This window comes from Trachypithecus francoisi, unplaced genomic scaffold (assembly GCF_009764315.1).
Source record: "Trachypithecus francoisi isolate TF-2019V2 unplaced genomic scaffold, Tfra_2.0 Lachesis_group2, whole genome shotgun sequence".
In the NCBI taxonomy this organism is placed as follows: Eukaryota; Metazoa; Chordata; class Mammalia; order Primates; family Cercopithecidae; genus Trachypithecus; species Trachypithecus francoisi.
In genome coordinates, this window is record NW_022681465.1 from 146,125,661 (window position 1) to 146,143,717 (window position 18,057).

The following is an 18,057-nucleotide window of genomic DNA, read 5'->3' on the forward strand; positions in this document are numbered from 1 at the left end:
TTCCTCCTCACCTTTCTTCTTACTTCCCACCAACTCCCCTTCTTTTTAATTCTGATTGCGCTATCAACTCTACACTGTCTATTTGGTGATGACATTTAGACTTGAGAGTTTTTTCCTCTAAATGTTTCATAAATAAGTCTTTTCTTCCAGTAACATTCTAAACTCAAGTGCAGGAATTGTGCTTCACTCCCTTTCATAGCCTCTATAGGGTGCAGCTCACATGGTAAACTTTTAATAAACACTTGTTGGCTTGGCTTGTCTGTTTGGCAACAGCATGTAAATATTTGCATACCCTTGGCCATGCGTCCCTGATAGCCAGTAAGTCCTAGCCTGGGTGAATTATCTGGTGGGACCTGAGAAACAAATTCAGATACTTACAAGTTGTTCTTAAGAGTTCCTTAAAATATATATATATAATTAAAAAGCAAAAAAGAATTATATGTTCTCTATATAGAGAACTAGACACTATAGAATGTAGAAAGAAAATATGCATATATCATTTCCTTTCTCTTCTAATTCCACTTCCTAGTGAAGACAACTTGTGTCCATAGTTTGAGGCATATACTTCTAGATCACACTGTCTAATATGGTAGTCACTAGTTCTATGTGGCTATTGAGCATTTAAAATGTGACTAGTCAGAATTGCAATGTGCTGTAACTGAAAAATACACACTGGAGTTTGAAGACTTACTATAAAAACATGTAAAATATCTCATTAATAGTTTTTGTATTGATTACATGTTGAAATAATATGTTGATATATTGGATTAAATGAATTATTAAAATTAATTTCACCCTTTTACTTTTTACAATGTGGCTACTCAAAATTTAAAATTACATATGTGACTCGCATCATATTTCTATTATAGAATAACATTCTGGATCTTTTTCTACGCATACATAAACCCACATACATGCACAAATGCGTATACACATAATTGTTAACAAAAATATGTAGATAGGTTCTGCCATTTGCTTTCCTCACTTAGCTGTACTTTTGGGACATATTTTACTAGAATATTTAGAGCTAACTCATTTTAAAAAATGACTATAATATTCTGCTGTAGAGGTATATCATTGTTAATTTAATTAAGTCCCTATTGATGAGATTTGGGGTTGTTTCCAATATTTTTTGCTATAAACAATGCTGCAATGTTTGAGCATCTGGGCATAAACATTGTTAGCCACTCTACTAGTATTTCACAGTGACATTATTAAATCAATAAGTGCATACATTGTACATTTTGATAGATTAGGCAAACTTTTTAACATTTGGGTGTCATGGATCCTCTGGAGAATCTGATGAAGGCTATAGTTTCTCCCAGGAAACTATACATAGGCAAATATCCATACAGTTTTTTACAGTGTCAGGAATTCATGGATATCCTAAAAGTAAAGTTAAGGAGATCTTTTCTGGAGAAATAACTCACCATAGGGCTGGGCGTGGTGTCACGCCTGTAATCCCAGCACTTTGGGAGACCAAGGTGGGCAGATCACTTGAGGTCAGGAGTTCGAGACCAGCCTGGCCAACATGGTGAAACCCTGTCTCTACTAAAAATACAAAAATTAGCTGGGTGTGGTGGTGCACACCTGTGGTTCCAGCTACTCAGGAGGCCGAGGCAGGAGGATTACTTGAACCTGGGAGGTAGAGGTTGCAGTGAGCTGAGAATGTATCACTGCAACTCCAGCCTAGACAACAGAGTGAGACTCTGTCTCAGAAAAAAAAGAAAAGAAAAGAAAAAAAGAAATAACTCACCATAATTCCAGCTTCTGAGTGTTCTAATTGTTGGCTAGAAAAGATAGAGACAGTCCCACATTGTGGTCAAGAACCTGCACCAAGCATTAGGCAGACCTGGGTTCACATTTCTAATCTTTGTAATCACAGGGATTTACCTGAAACTCAACACGCCTCAGTTTCCTCCTCCATGAAATCTGGGATCGGGCATATGGCAGGTACTGAATAAATACTGCTTTCTTTTTACCACTTCGGTGGGATTGTTTTTTCTTAAGTTACCTTAGGGTTAACAGGATGCTTTCAGTGCTGGTCAGAGACTGACTAGGGCAGAATTCATAAATGGGCCAATTAGAGGAGTCGCTTGATATCTAGATAGAGAGTTTACTTAAACATTTGCAGCCATTTCTTCACGCAAAGCTATTGCTTTGAAGCAATTGCCTAAACAGGAACTTTATACAACCTCCAACTCATACTAGGATTTCTGTTCTAATATTATTGTTTCAATGGGATGATTTTCACCTAAATTATGAAAGCTAAAGAGTTCTCATTCCTTTGAAGGGTCTCTGGGTCCCTACTTATAAAGTAATTATTTCTTTTTCTTTTTTAAAATTTGAGACAGGGTCTCATCCTGTCACCCAGGTTGGAGTGCAGTGGTGTGATCTTAGCTCACTGCAGCCTCTACTCCTGGGCTCAAGCGATGCTCCCACCTCAGCCTCACTAGTAGCTAGGACTACAGGAGTGCATCACCATGCCCAGCTAATTTTTGATTTTTTGGTAGAGACAGGGTTTCAACATGTTGCCCAGGCTGGTCTCAAACTGCTGGACTCAAATGATCCACCCGCCTTGGCCTCCCAAAGTGATGGGATTACAGGCATGAACCACCACACCCAGCCTTATAAAGTAATTATTTCGATTTGTTCCCTGAGTATTCCTCTTATTATCTCTTCCTTGCCACGCACAAAATTTGGATTGTTCTAAGGGACAAAGAGATCTTTCTCCTGTTTTCCCCCACAGCATTTGGTGCAGTGCTGGATAAAGAATGAGTATTTTAATTCTAGTGAACTAGAACCCCTGTCTTGACAGTTCTCAATAACAGAAAAGAAGTCAGTTTTTATTCAAATGATTCCCATTGGCCTGAAAATAATAAAAACGACAACAATAGCGAACATTTATTGAGTATTTACAGCATGTCAAGCATTGTAACAAACTCATTATATTCATTGTTTGTCTCCCTTTATTCTCACAACCCCAGGAAGTAGGTGTTATTGATTTCACCTACATCAGTGAGGAAATTGAGTCTCCAAAATCTATCTCAAATTAGTCATTTCACTCTGTCTCTGCTACCACCATCATACCTCTTTGCCACATTCTCCGGATAGGTTTTCCCATTTCCACTTTGTCCTCACCTAATCCTGCACACCGAGGCAGCCAGAATGATCTTTAGAAAATATAAATTGATCAGACTGCTCCTGGTTTCATCTTCCTAGAGGTTTCCTGTTGTCCAGAGAACCTAATGGGTCCCTGCCTCCCTCACACCTCCCCCGTGTCTCCCTACCCCTTCTGCACAGGAGTGAGGTCACGTCTTCTAACAGCTCCACCTCCCTCCTCCCGCTTCTGCACAAGCTACTGTTCCCTTTGCCTCAAATACTCTTGCCCAACTCTTCGGCTGGCTCATTCACACTCATCCTTCACTCCCTTAGGGAGTAGCTTTTTCTGATAAAATGCTTCTCATTTTAATGGAGTCTCTTTCCTCAAATAGGTCAGAGCTTTCAGCCTTTTTTCTTCTTATCACGAACCACACTTTAAATATTTATTTGTGTGTTTTACTTCTTAACATCTCTCTGATGAGACTGCAGATTCTATGAGAGTGCCTACATTTTTCTGCACTAGATACCCAATGGCCTAGTCATCTGGCTGGCTGGCATATGGTGGCTGGTATTAATAAATAAATATTTGTTGAAAGGATGAATGACGCTTCAAGTAGTGAGTGTAAACACCAATTACCTCAGTTCTTTTCCACTTTCAAAACCTTACAATGCCTACTCTAATATTCTCTGTGCAAAAGGCAGTGTTCGTTGAAATGAATATAACTGAACTTCAACTTTTTTTTTCCTCTTAGTTTAACAGGAAATTGCCCCACCCTAGTCCTAAACAATGATGGCTCTAGATGGCAAAAAAATGATGATGGCTCAGAACAGATTTAGGAGGATTTGTAACACAGCTTATCAATTACTCTGGGCCTAATAAAGCCCCAGATAACCAAGTGAACTCACAAGACTCTTCACTTAGTCACTACCTACAGAATCAGACATTGCGTGAGGGTAAACACCATTGACAAAACAGGCCATGCCATTTCTGGGAGAAAAAACAAAAAATTGCAGTGGGTAGGCCGGGCACGGTGGCTCACACCTATAATCCCAGTACTTTGGGAGGCCGAGGTGGGCGCATCATGAGGTCAGGAGATGGAGACCATCCTGGCTAACATGGTGAAACCCCATCTCTACTAAAAATACGAAAAATTAGCCAGGCGTGGTGGTGGGCACCTGTAGTCCCAGCTACTCAGGAGGCTGAGGCAGGAGAATGGCGTGAACCTGTGAGGTGGAGGTTGCAGTGAGCCGAGATTGTGCCACTGCACTCCAGCCTGGGCGACAAAGCAAGACTCTGACTCAAAAACAACAACAACAACAACAACAAAAAACGCATTACAGTGGGTGACTGAAATACAGTTCTAGGTTATTATTTATTTTTATTTTTATTTTTTTTTTTGAGACAGAGTCTCGCTCTGTTACCCAGGCTGGAGTGCAGTGGCGCAATCTCGGCTCATTGCAACCTCCGCCTCCTGGATTCAAGCAATTCTCTTGCCTCAGCCTCCCGAGTAACTGGGATTTTACGGGTGCATGCTGCCATGCCCGGCTAATTTTTTGTATTTTAGTAGAGATGGGCTTTCACTGTGTTGCGCAGGCTAGTCTTGAACTCCTGAGCTCAGGCAATCCACCTGCCTCGGCCTCCCAAAGTGCTGGGATCACAGGAGGCTGCTGCGCCTGGCCTACAGTTACTGGTTTTTGCTTTTTGAACAGCCTTGTCAGAAATAACAAAAGCCTACAAAATGAGTTTGCCAATTCATTTAATTAATCTCAGGACATATGAGAAAATGACTTTCTGCTGGAGCATGCTTTGTGAGCACCAAAGGGAGCCCTGTGGTGGATTGTTTAAGGATACACAGTCAAAATGGACACAGGGCAAATCTCTATAGCCTGCTCACCTCTCAGTTTTGCTGTAAATGTAACTTAATTATAACTGTAGTTTATGGACTTTCTGGTAGTATGGTGACGCAGCAATAAAAAAACCAAAACTGGCCGAGCGTGGTGGCTCATGCTCGTAATTTGGGAGGCCAAGATGGGTGGGTCATCTGAGGTCAGGAGTTTAAGACCAGCCTGGTTAAGATGGCGAAACCCCGTCTCTACCAAAAATACAAAAATTAGCTGGGTGTGGTGGCGTGCGTCTGTGGTCCCAGCTACTTGGAAGCCTGAAGTAGGAGAATCACTTGAACCCAGGAGGTGGAAGTTGCAGTGAGTTGACATGGTGCCACTGCACTCCAGCTTGGGCAATAGAGCAAGACTCTGTCAAAAAAAAAAGAAAAGAAAAGAAAGAGAGAGAAAGAGAGAAAGAAGAAGGAAAGAGAGAGAGAGAAAGAAAGAAAGAAAGAAAAGAAAAGAAAGAAAGAAAGAAAGAAAGAAAAAGAAGGAAAGAAAGAGAAAGAAAAAAAGTGAAACTATTAAGGGAAACTCCAAGAAATCAAAGAGCTGGGGCTGAGGGACAGCGTTGCAGAAGGTTACCTGAGGCCATTTAATTCCAGTCTCTGTCTCTAAGGGACTTGGAAACCAGTTATAAATGATGATGGGAGGAATTTGGGTGTCTAATCGGTCTGACAGGACAGTAATTTTTTTTATTAAAACAAACTTTCTTGTGCAATAGTTTAAATGTACTGTGTTCTGTTTTCAATATGGTTTTGATATCTTCCAGTATAAAATTTTTCATCCCTCACTCAGCTAATCCTAATCCCTTCATTCTTTGGAACTCTTACTTATTGGGACAAGAGGAAGGTTTTGTTGTTGTTATTGCTTAAATAAAATGAGATGGAGTCTCACTATATTGCCCAGGCTGATCTTGAACCCTGGGCCCAAGTGATCCTTTGGCCTTGGCCTCCCAGAGTCCTGGCTGGCCAAGAGGAAGGGTTATGTCAGAAACTACAACTAACTCTATAAATATGTAGTTATTAATCTATCCATCCATCCATCCATCCATCCAGTATTTATTTTGTGCAAGCTATTAAAAAAAAGTGGAATAAGGCTGGGCACCATGGCTCATGCCTGTAATCCCAGCACTTTGGGAGGCCAAGGTGGGCAGATTATGAGGTCAGGAGATCGAGACCATCCTGGCTAACACGGTGAAACCCTGTCTCTGCTAAAAATACGAAAAATTAGCCGGACGTGGTGGCGGGCGCTTGTAGTCCCAGCTACTCGGGAGGCTGAGGCGGGAGAATGTCGTGAACCCAGGAGGCGGAGATTGCAGTGAGCCGAGATTGCACCACTGCACTCCAGCCTGGGCAACAGAGTGAGACTCCATCTCAAAAAACAAAACAAAACAAAAAAAACACAGTGGAATAATACAGTGATTGCCCTTAAGGAACTCTGAATTCAGAAGGAGAAACAGATAAGAAATAGATGCCAATAAAGGGAGATAGGTGTTACAATGGAGGAGGTATGAAGTCCTAACGGGGTCTTGACTCGGACAGCTCCTTCATGTCTTCCTTCTCTTGCTCCCTTACTCTCTTTAAGTATTTTCTGAGCTTTTAATCTGGTGGAGGGGTGGGAGAGGAAGGATGGCCTAAGGCAAAACCATGAATATATAAGATGTAGAAGGGCAGGATGAGGTAGGTGCCAGGAAAGTCCTGCTATGGGAACTGAAGAGGGGGACAGAATCAGAGACCAACTGAGAAGATTTTTCCAAAGAGACAGCGTTTGAGGAGAACACTAATAACTGTGGACAGGATTTTGAGAGATTGATTTGTTGAATAGTGAAGGGGTTGGATAAAAAGTCAAAGGGTTAAGAGAATTAATAAGGCATTGGGAAGTACTTTGAATTTCGGTTTCTTTTTGGTTTTAATGCTCATGCATAAAATGTTTGTAATCCTAAAAATGCACTTAGGACTTAAATGTGTTCTTACTGAGATATTTGTCGCACAGGATCTCTTCCTTTTGTGAGCCATCTCTCCTTTACTCCCTAGTAATTTTGCTCAGGCCATGTGGTGCAGGAGGGCTGATTCTGCCCATACCTCTGGCTTCAGGGGTGGTCACATGACCGAGGTCCAATCAATCAGAGTATTCCTTATACCTTTTGTACAGCAATTGCTCTGAGATGCATGCAGAACCCCAGGTAAGCTAATTGGAGTCTCCTTGGCAAAGCCATCATGAAAAACACCCATAAGATTAAGAGCTCAAAGAATGATGTAGGCTTTGGCTGTCAGTATATTGCTCCTGGAAAGAACTTGCCTGGAAATGAAGAAAGCAGTAGGTAGAGCTGAGAGATGATGAAAGATACAGAATCCAGATGACCATGAGCCCGTGGATCCTGCTGGGTCTGAGGTCTACCCTCCAAATCCCAATGAAACTAACTCTCCTGCCTTTTTATTTCTTAAGCCAGTTCGAAGAGGAATTTTGCAAATTACAACTGAAAAGGTCTTCCTACACAGAGCAGATAAACTGTATAGACACAAGGGAAATAATTTTCCTGGATAAGTTAGTCTGATCAGTATTAATAAAAATCCACACCTCAGGCTCACATCTGCCCTGATCAACTTATCTTTCTTGCTGAATTCATGGCCTCTATTCATGACTTCAGTTAAAATGATAAAACACCACTGTGGTTATAGAACATGGCCAGGTAGCTGCCCAGACTTCTGTTGTTCAGATCGATCCTTTTAACAACTATTCACCATGATTATGTCCTGTATTTTAGGCATTTGAGTCCTTTCATCCCAAAGAATCCTGAAATCATTTCCTATCTGTACCAAGAATCGTATGAGTGTCAGTCACTTTATTCATATCTGAAATATTACCTCTCTCCTCAGCTCTCTCCCTCCCCTTAGGCCAGAAAGAAGCAGTGGTTCTCAGAGAAGAGAAATGTTAAAGAATGTACGTTCCTGAGAAGGAAGAAAATTCTAACTAGTCACCACATTCTCATTTCTATTACCAAATAAGGGAGACTGTCATAAGTGACAACTAAAGATAACCCCTCAGAGCTTTCCCCCACTACAAACTCTTTCAAATTGACATGAGGCAAAAAAAAAAAAAAAAAAAGGAGGACGCAGGAAGGCAGCAGCTCCTGAAAAATCCCACTGTCTTCAAGAACGTTATCAATTTGCTCTCTTCATTTTATCTCCATGGGCAACTTTGCAAGAGTCAAGGCTGGGTGGTGTTCACTGTAGGAGTATGTGTTAGCAAAACTTATTTCAGCATATGCATAAAAATTTCCATCAGCTGCTTGCTGCTATCAGATATCACACTACCTGTGAAAGCTCTTTGAGGAATTGCATTTTAACTTCCTGCTCTGTTTTTCAATGAAACTGAGATTTCTATTTGCTAGCTGCCTTCCCTATTGGGTTCTTTTTGATCCCAGTTTTGACCCTGCTAATGTATCTTTAAGTGCCAATAGCAATTTTACATCTTGTTAATATTCTTCCTAGGTAAGAATCTCATTTTCTATCTCTGTAGACTTCCATGGGTAAAAATGCCAGGTTTCCATTTTTCAGAAATAGTAAATCCTTTTCCACCCATTACAAAAAGAAATTAGACAGCCATAGGAGTTAAACACAAGTGAGGCAGGTCAGCCTACCCCTTTTAAACAAAAGTTCGGGGAAGAAATATTTCAGACACTAGGAAACCAGGGGTCATAGCACTTTAGTTCCATCTCAGCTTTGTCAGTATTAGATACAAAGGAGTCTTAGGACTTAGAATCAGGCCTTTTTGGGGAAGCTTCTGGATCATTTAAGTCCAAAATATGTTGATTAAGGACCAGGCATTGAACTAGATGATATTGAAAGAAACTTTCCTTCTTTTCTAGGCCAGTAGAGCTTCTTTTCTGGGCTGGTGGAGACTTTCCTTCTTTTCTGAGCTGGTGGAGTATGTAAGTCTGAGCTGCTACCTGTTGCACTGTTTTTTGTTTGTTTGTTTGTTTGTTTTTTTGTAGTAAATATTTGTGATTATTTTGAATGTCCCACATCTGAATCCCTTTTCCGTGTCTGGGAACTCATCCAGCTTATAAGTTTAGGTAGGTGGCAGAACTTGCTTCAAAATTTAGAATTGGAACAGCTAGGCATGGTGGCACATGCCTGTAGTCTTAGCTACTCAGGAGGCTGAGGCAGGAGGTTTGATTCAGCCCAGGAGTTGGAGGCTGTAGCAAGTAATGATCACTACTGCACTTCAGCTTGGGTGACAGAATGAGACCCTGTCTCCAAAACAAAATTAAATAAATAAATACATACATAAACAAATACATACCCAGAAAAGTTGAAAATGCCAGCTTTCATAGCGTTGCTTTCAGCCAAGGATCTAGGTTTTGTCAATTAGATGTAACTGATTTGAATTTTGAATTGGGAGTTAGTGACCCAAAGAGAGGACTAGGGAAGACTCCTCTCCACCTCCATGTGATGCTGGTGGAGGCTAAAGCAAGTTGACCCCCAACTATAGAAATAGGAGGGGGACGAAGGCAGACCTGGAAGTCAGCACTTAGTCATTTGGGGCTGTTCCTGCAACGTGGCCTCAAACCAGTCCTCAGCCCTCCTAGAGGTTCTGTGAACAACCTAATATTCTTTTTATTATCCTGCCTCTGCTGATTTTTTTTTTTTTCCTGTAGATTTTATTGTTTGCAACTAAGAAGCCTGGGGGATCTAAGTTATGGAGAGTGTCCTTTGTAAATGGAGATAATGAGGTCAATTCATATAAAGAAGTGGAGTTAAGGCAGGGCGGGGTGATCTGCCAGAGCTATCTGGGTCCTTGTAGGCTCTTAGTCTGGCTCTCACTCTAAATTTTCCAGCCTGTGAGCTATCAAATACCCAGTTTTGTTTGAGCTAGTTTGAGGTGGTTTCTGTCATTTGCAACTAGAAGAGTTCTGGCAAACACAGATGACAGTAAATTAATATTATGTATCAGGAGTCTCAGAAATGTTCATCCCTTTGACCTGGCAATCACTTTTCTATTCTTTGGAAATAATTAAAAATGTTAATTATTAAAACCAAAATAATTGATCGGATTGGGCAAATGGTTGCATAAAAAGTGCCTTTAGATGACAATATCCACAAAGCTGGAGGTACTTCCTGCCAATTCCACGGTCACCTTTTTCTTCCCTTTCATGTTACCTTTTGGAGACGTTTTCATTGCTGTCTCAGTTTTATTCTGTGTCTCTCTGGATAGCTTTTCCCTGCTTCTCTGCCTGGAGTCTTTGGAAACCACTTTTTGAGGCTCAAAATTGCCATAAACTGTGAGACCATATAAATGCTTATTTGCTTTTCAGATCAAATTGCAGTTGAGTGCCAGAGGTCTGAAAGTGCCCTAAACAGGCCACATTGTAAAACATTACACATGATCTTGGATGTGTTCGTGTTTCTAATGGAATTCTCTATGTTGCAGCCTGATTTGGAGGCTTCTGACCCAAGCCCAGCAAACTGATTACAATGACCCGGGCAAGAAGCAAGGCAGTTTGGTGAAATATGAAATGCATGGACCAAGAGTCAGGAAACCTGGAGTTTGGTCCTTGTGTGTGTTCCTTGCAAACTGGGTGACCTTGGAAAGTTCCATTTTTCTCGTTAGGCCTACGCTGCACATTTCATTGGACCAGATGTGTTTTTAGGGCCCTTTAAAGCTCTCAGCACCTTTGTTTTATGATTCCTTATATGGTGGCATTTTAAAAGAAAACCCATGATAAACTTGGTGTAGGAGTGCCTTTGATGTAATACCCAATCCAGATCGGGCTTCAAGCAGAGTCATGAGAATAATTTGCTTGAATGCATTCCCCTGGGATGAAAACCTGTCCCTGAGTGCTTAGAGCTGAGTCCCCTGAACCAACTCCTAAGAATGTTGACCTGACTGCACCTCAATTCTGCTCCCAGCTAGAGCCATTCAGGGAGGTGGTCTGAGTTGACTCTGCAACAACTAATGATTCAGCCTTACAGGGTTCCATCTAGTCTTGAGAACAACCATCTGAAGTAGGTGTTATAGTTTTACAGAGGAGGAAACTGAGGCTCCAAGAGTTCTAGTGACATTGAGCACGTGAAAGACCTGGATTCAAACACAGGTTTTGTTTTGTTGTGTTTTGTTTTGTTTTTTTTTGAGACGGAGTTTTGCTCTTGTTGCCTAGGTTGGAGTGCAGTGGGATGATCTTGGCTCACTGAAACCTCTGCCTTCTGGATTCAAGCGATTCTCCTGCCTCAGCCTCCCAAGTAGCTAGGATTACAGGCATGCGCCACCATGCCTGGCTAATTTTTGTATTTTTAGTAGAGACGGGGTTTCACCATGTTGGCCAGGCTGGTCTCGAACTCCTGACCTAAAATGATCTGCCCACCTCAGCCTCTGAAAGTATTGGGATTACAGGCGTGAGCCACTGTGGCCGACTGGTCCTCGGCCTCTGAAAGTATTGGGATTACAGGCGTGAGCCACTGCGCCCAGTTGGTCTTCTGGTTTTAATGCCTGTGATGTTCCCCTGCCTGAAAACATCCTGCAGGTGAACATTGTTGAAGTGAACAGTGAGGTGCTCATTCAGAGAAGGTGACATTAGACAGACCCCCACCCCAAGTTTTTTTAATGTTATAGTATAGCACCTTCAGAGCATCAGCTTTGCCCAAATCCAGATTTGTCTCTTGCTCTCTGTATGACTTTGAGCAGGTTAATCTTTCTGAGCCTCAGTATCCTTACCTGTAAAATGGAAATAGATATACTAGTACCCACCTCACACAGGGGCTGCAATAGTTAAACAGAAGTGCTTAGCGTACTGGGTATTCAGTAAGGTTAGCGACAGATAAAGGGTCCAATGTGCATGTTCAATTTGCGGCAAGTTCTACTGCAAATTCACTCTTCTACTTTCAATTTACTCTTAAATTCATCCACTTCTCTGCATTACGGCTACTATCTTAGTCCAGGCCACCCACCCAGAAGACCAGAATTGTTCATTATTGTTTGCAGAAATTCATTTCCCACACAGGAGCCAAAGTAGGGTTTTTTTTGTTTGCTTGTTTTTAGATATTAACAATATTTTGTAATTCAAGATCAATGCAATATCTGTTGAAAGTAACAACTTTGGTATTTAGGGAATACATTTTATAATATGATTGTTTCAAGATGGATTAGAGACTTAAATGTTAGACCTAATACCATAAAAACCCTAGAAGAAAATCTAGGTAGTACCATTCAGGACATAGGCATGGGCAAGGACTTCATGTCTAAAACACCAAAAGCAACGGCAGCAAAAGCCAAAATTGACAAATGGGATCTAATTAAACTAAAGAGCTTCTGCACAGCAAAAGAAACTACCATCAGAGTGAACAGGCAACCTACAGAATGGGAGAACATTTTTGCAACCTACTCATCTGACAAAGGGCTAATATCCAGAATCTACGAAGAACTCAAACAAATTTACAAGAAAAAAACAAACAACCCCATCAAAAAGTGGGGAAAGGATATGAACAGAAATTTCTCAAAAGAAGACATCCATACAGCCAACAGACACATGAAAAAATGCTCGTCATCACTCGCCATCAGAGAAATGCAAATCAAAACCACAATGAAATCAAAACCACAATGAGATACCATCTCACACCAGTTAGAATGGCAATCATTAAGAAGTCAGGAAACAATAGATGTTGGAGAGGATGTGGAGAAATAGGAACACTTTTACACTGTTGGTGGGATTGTAAACTAGTTCAACCATTATGGAAAACAGTATGGCGATTCCTCAAGGATCTAGAACTAGATGTACCATATGACCCAGCCATCCCACTACTGGGTATATACCCAAAGGATTATAAATTACTCTACTACAAAGACACATGCACACGTATGTTTATTGCGGCACTATTCACAATAGCAAAGACTTGGAATCAACCCAAATGTCCATCTGTGACAGACTGGATTAAGAAAATGTGGCACATATACACCATGGAATACTATGCAGCCATCAAAAAGGATGAGTTTGCGTCCTTTGTAGGGACATGGATGCAGCTGGAAACCATCATTCTTAGCAAACTGTCACAAGAAGAGAAAACCAAACACCGCATGTTCTCACTCATAGGTGGGAACTGAACAATGAGATCACTTGGACTCGGGAAGGGGAACATCACACACTGGGGCCTATCAGGGGGAGGGAGGAGGAGGGAGGGATTGCATTGGGGAGTTATACATGATATAAACGTTATGCACATGTACCCTAGAACTTAAAGTATAATAAATAAATAAATAAATAAATAAATAAATAAATAAGGCCGGGCGCGGTGGCTCAAGCCTGTAATCCCAGCACTTTGGGAGGCCGAGACGGGCGGATCACGAGGTCAGAGATCGAGACCATCCTGGCTAACATGGTGAAACCCCGTCTCTACTAAAAATACAAAAAAAAAAAAAAAAAAAAAAAAAAAAATAAATAAATAAATAAATAATAAATAAATAAAATAAAAAAATAAAAATAAAATTAGTTTGGTTTGGTATATCATGTTGCTCTGTAAAGAACTTTTATGAAACAGCTGTTATATAAAAGAATTGGCTGTCTCAAAGGAAAAGACAGCCAAAGCTTTCTTAATCAACTTAATTTCATTCGATTAACCCATACAACAAAACTTCTATCTTTGCTACCTGATAGTTATGAAGAGGAGACATGAGTTGCTACAGTTTATACCAATTCTAGCACAACCTTCTTCTCCAGTAAGATCTGGAGCAAGAATAAGCCAGTCTTTTGTTTGACAGCGGATATACTGAAGCCATCTGAAATAAGCTCTGTCACATTTCCTTGTCTTTAACTCCCAAATTACCTAGGTAACTTCTTTCTTTCTTCCCTCCTTCCCCCTTCACAATCCTTCTTTCTTTACAGAAGTAACCTCTAGATCTGTGGTCTTGATCCTTCCCTTTCTACAAACTTTTTATGGATTATTCCCATCACTTCTCTCCCTTTCATTTAACAGTAGTATACATCTATAATTTCTATATCTTAACTCCTTTGCTCCTTCCCCTCTACCTAGAAACATGCTTAGACCCAAAAGCAAAAGATGGCCAGGTGCAGTGGCTAACAACTGTAACTCCAACATTTTGGGAGGCTGAGGCGGGTGGATCACTTGAGGTCAGGAGTTTGAGACCAGCCTGGCCAACATGGTGAAATCCTGTCTCTACTAAAAATACAAAAATTAGCTGGGTGTGGTGGCATGCACCTGTAATCCCAGCTACTCGGAGGCCTGAGGCAGGAGAATTGCTTGAACCTGGGAGGTGGAAGTTGCAGCGAGCTGAGATTGGGCCACTGCACTCAGGCCTGGGTCACAGAGTCTCACTCTGTCTCAAAAATAAAAAATAAAAATAAAAATAAAAAAGCAAAAGAATGCTTTCTACCAATCCTGTTATATCTTGAACTGTTATTTAGTGACTCTTCTTCCAGCTTTCTCTATGACATCTGTACCTTTGCTACTCTGGATGTTGTTCGAGGACCAGTAGCAAAGGCATTACCTGAGAACTTATGAGAAATTCAGATTCCCAGATCTGCTGAATCAGAATGCACATTTTTACAGGGTCTTCAGCTAATTTATTAAAGTTTGGGAAGTTCTGGTCTATTCCACGCATGCTTCCACTCTCCTTTATCTTAACTTATCCTTTTGGAATCTGGCCTCAATTTCCTCCCTATCATGTCTCCCGAACATAAACTTCATTCCAAGTTATAAAGTTTGAATGGCCTTTTTATCAGACTACAGCTTCCTTGATCTTCCCATATATAACTAAACTTACCCTGCTCTTCTTTCCAATTCTCTTCTTTTGGACTACATGATATGATCACACAAAGTAACATTTTATATGACATTGAATTATAGACATGTATGGCTGACCATATATGCTATGTTCATCTGTGGTAGATAAAACATAGCTCTGCATGGTCAGGTACCTGAATCCTTAATGACCTTCCAACAGGAGAAAGACAGGGAGAGAGGGAAAATTTTGCTCTACTTCTCTGACAAATTTTGGTACTAGAAGCTCATTTTATATTCTTCCCACCTTTCTAATACCCTGATCTTCCTTTTTCTCTTCAACTTTTATTTTAGGTTTCTGTCCATGTGCAGGTTTGTTACCTGAGTGTATTGTGGGATGTTGAGGTTTAGGGCACAAATGATCCTGTCACCCAGGTACTGAGCATTGTACCCAATAGTTTTTCAATCCTTATCCCCCTCTTTTCCTTCCCCACCTGGTAGCCCCCAGTGTCTATGGCTGCCATCTTTATGACCATGAGTACCCAATGTTTAGCTCCCACTTACAGGTGAGAACATGCAGTATTTGGTTTTCTGTTTCTGGATTAGTTCACTTAGGACGATGACCTCCAGCTGCATCTATGTTGCTGCAAAGGACATGATTTTGTTCCCCAGTTGATATTTTGAACTGAAAATCAGGTCAGGTTCTTCCCTGCTTTAATCTTTCTCATTACATCTAGTACCCAACCCCCTTCATTACTGATATAATTTGTATATTTGTCCCTGCCCACATCTCATGGTGAATCATTATCACCAGTACTGGAGGTGGGACCTAGTGGGAGATGATTGGATCATGGGGGTGGATTTTTTATGAATTAGGTTTAGCACCATCCCCTTGGTGCTGTCCTCATGAGATCCAGTCATTTAAAAGTGTGTGGCACCTCCCCCCACCTCTGGTCATTTAAAAGTGTGTGGCAACTCCCTCTCCTCTCCTCTCCTCTCCTCTCCTCTCCTCTCCTTTCCTCTCCTCTCCACTCCTCTTTCTCCCACTCTCCCTCTCTCTCTCTCTTGCTCCTGGCTCCTGCTTTCACTATGTGACATGCCTGTTCCTACTTTGCCTTCTGCCATGATTGTTATCTTCCTGAGGTCTCCTCTCTGGCATGTTCTCACTTATAAGTGGGAGCTAAATGATGAGAACACATGGACACAAAGAAGGGAACAACAGACACTGGGGTCTACTTGAGGGTGGAGGATAGGAGGAGGGAGAGGAGCAGAAAAAGTAACTATCGGGTACTAGGCTTAATTCCTGGGTGATGAAATAACCTGTACAACAAACCCCTGTGACACGTGTTTACCTGTATAACAAACCTTCACATATACCCCTGAACCTAAAATAAAAGTTAAAAAAGTAAATAAATTATCCAGCCTCAGGTGTTTATAGCAATGCAAAAATGGCCTAACACAATTACCATGGCGTCTTGGTCCCTCTGCATCTTCCCGTGCAGCTTATCTCATGCCATTTGCCTCAGTGCTTATCACCCCTCAGGCATGTGGGTTTTCTCTCAGTTTCCAGAACTCGGAACTTGCCAAGTCCTCTCTCCTCTCTGAGAACAGGGTCAGGATGTTCTCCCTCATTGGAACCCACTTCCCTGCCTTCCTCTCATCCTTCAGGTATCAGCATAAATGACTCCCTTAGAGAGGTCTTTTTTGACCGCCCTAATCAAATATCTTTCCTTTTATCCTCCATTTCATACCCTTGTCTATATTTAGTTTATATAACAGACACATTGCAATTTGCAATTATTTTTATTATGTGTGTGTGTGTGTGTGTGTGTGTGTGAGAGAGAGAGAGAGAGAGAGAGAGACAGTGTTGGTGTTCTGCCTATATTTCTTCAGAGCCTTTACCATTTCTGTGCCATTCAGCTTCACTTCCAATAGCTGACACCTATGATGTTGTTGAATGCCGTCTATTGAGCTTCTAGAATGTACTTTGCCTTTGGGGGCAGCTCTTAACCAATGACTGACAGGTATGCGGGTATAAATACCCCAGATCTCTCATCTCTTGGCCAGCATAGTTCTAAGATCTGGTTTTTATACTGTTCCCAGAGTTTTCTCAAAAGATTAAGCTTTTTTGCCCACTGCGGTAGCTGGCCTCATAACACAGCTTTCTTGGTCACCCTCTCTTCCCTACATGATGCCACCACTCCCCTGCCAGTGTCCTTACACCTCCCAAATAATCTGTAAGTATGAAATCCTCATCTCAGGGTCAGCTTCTGAGGGGAACCCAGGTAAGATCATAAACTTTTTGTTCTTTTTACTTATCCCAATAAAATATATATAACATGTCTGTCTTGTTCTAGGTTATATCCTAGAGCTTAGTTTTGTATCTGACACATAGTGAGCACTCAATATACATTTGTGTAGTGAGTGAATATTAGTGGTTATTATTATTGAAATGTAGAATTTCTTCCTTTCACTGAGTTGTGTTATACCGGTAGTTTACCATGCCCCACAGAATGTGAGATGTGCACTGCAGAACTTAGAGGAAGAAAAGTTGTTTTTTTCTATAGTGCTCTTAAAAGTAGCACTATTATTAAGATATTGTTTTAGCAAGGTTTGTTATGGCTAGAGACTCTTTATGAGAAGGAATCCCAAGAAAGATTCTCTAGGATTGTGGCAATTCTTCCTGGTATGACCTGAAACCCCAGCATGTGGATACTTTAGAGATGTTTTAGGCAACAAAACCCCATTATGCTTATTTGCAGGTGGTTTAAAAAGAGAGCAACTGAACCCTGGACCAGGGACCTTCAGTGGAATAAGATGGATACTTATGCAGAGAGAGTGGCAATAATAATATTAAATAATAACAAAAATAATTAACATGTACTAAGTGCATTTATGGGCCAGTTCTCAAGTGTATTTGTTAATCTCAGAACCAATGTAGGCGGTAGGTTACACATTACTCCCATTCTTGATTAAGAGATGGGGGCTCAGGGAGGTTGACTTATCCAAAGTCATACAGCTATCAAAAGGTAGAACTGAGATTTGAAATTAGCTATTATAACTTCAGAGCCTCTGTTCTTAACTCGTCCTCTATCTTGTCCCCAGGGTTAGGAATACTTAAAACCAGTTCAATAGGAGAACTAAGTGAAGTAGGCCAGCCTGGAGAAAATATGATTGAAAATAAGGTGTTAAAATAAGATGCAACCCTCCTGAGTTGCCTTCAAAGAGCGGCAGATGCCCAAGGAAGACTGGCCAGATGTGTTTCATGTGACTTAATTTCAGGGAGACTTTTCTAATATTGCTTTTCAGAGATGGAGGAAATAGTACATGCTCAGAC

General features: G+C 41.1%; 2 protein-coding genes across 6 annotated transcripts in view; one reads left to right on the forward strand and one right to left on the reverse strand.

The window, feature by feature from the left end:
* SH3RF2 (SH3 domain containing ring finger 2) overlaps positions 1–18,057 on the reverse strand; it is a 145,806-nt gene that overhangs the window by 112,475 nt on the left and 15,274 nt on the right. The gene's annotated exons all lie outside the window — the stretch shown is intronic.
* The window catches only part of GRXCR2 (glutaredoxin and cysteine rich domain containing 2), an 87,526-nt gene continuing 85,742 nt past the window's right edge, over positions 16,274–18,057 (forward strand). The window contains exon 1 of the transcript XR_004430017.1: positions 16,274–16,388. The gene's annotated coding sequence lies outside the window, so the exon portion shown is untranslated. The remainder of the gene's footprint in view (positions 16,389–18,057) is intronic.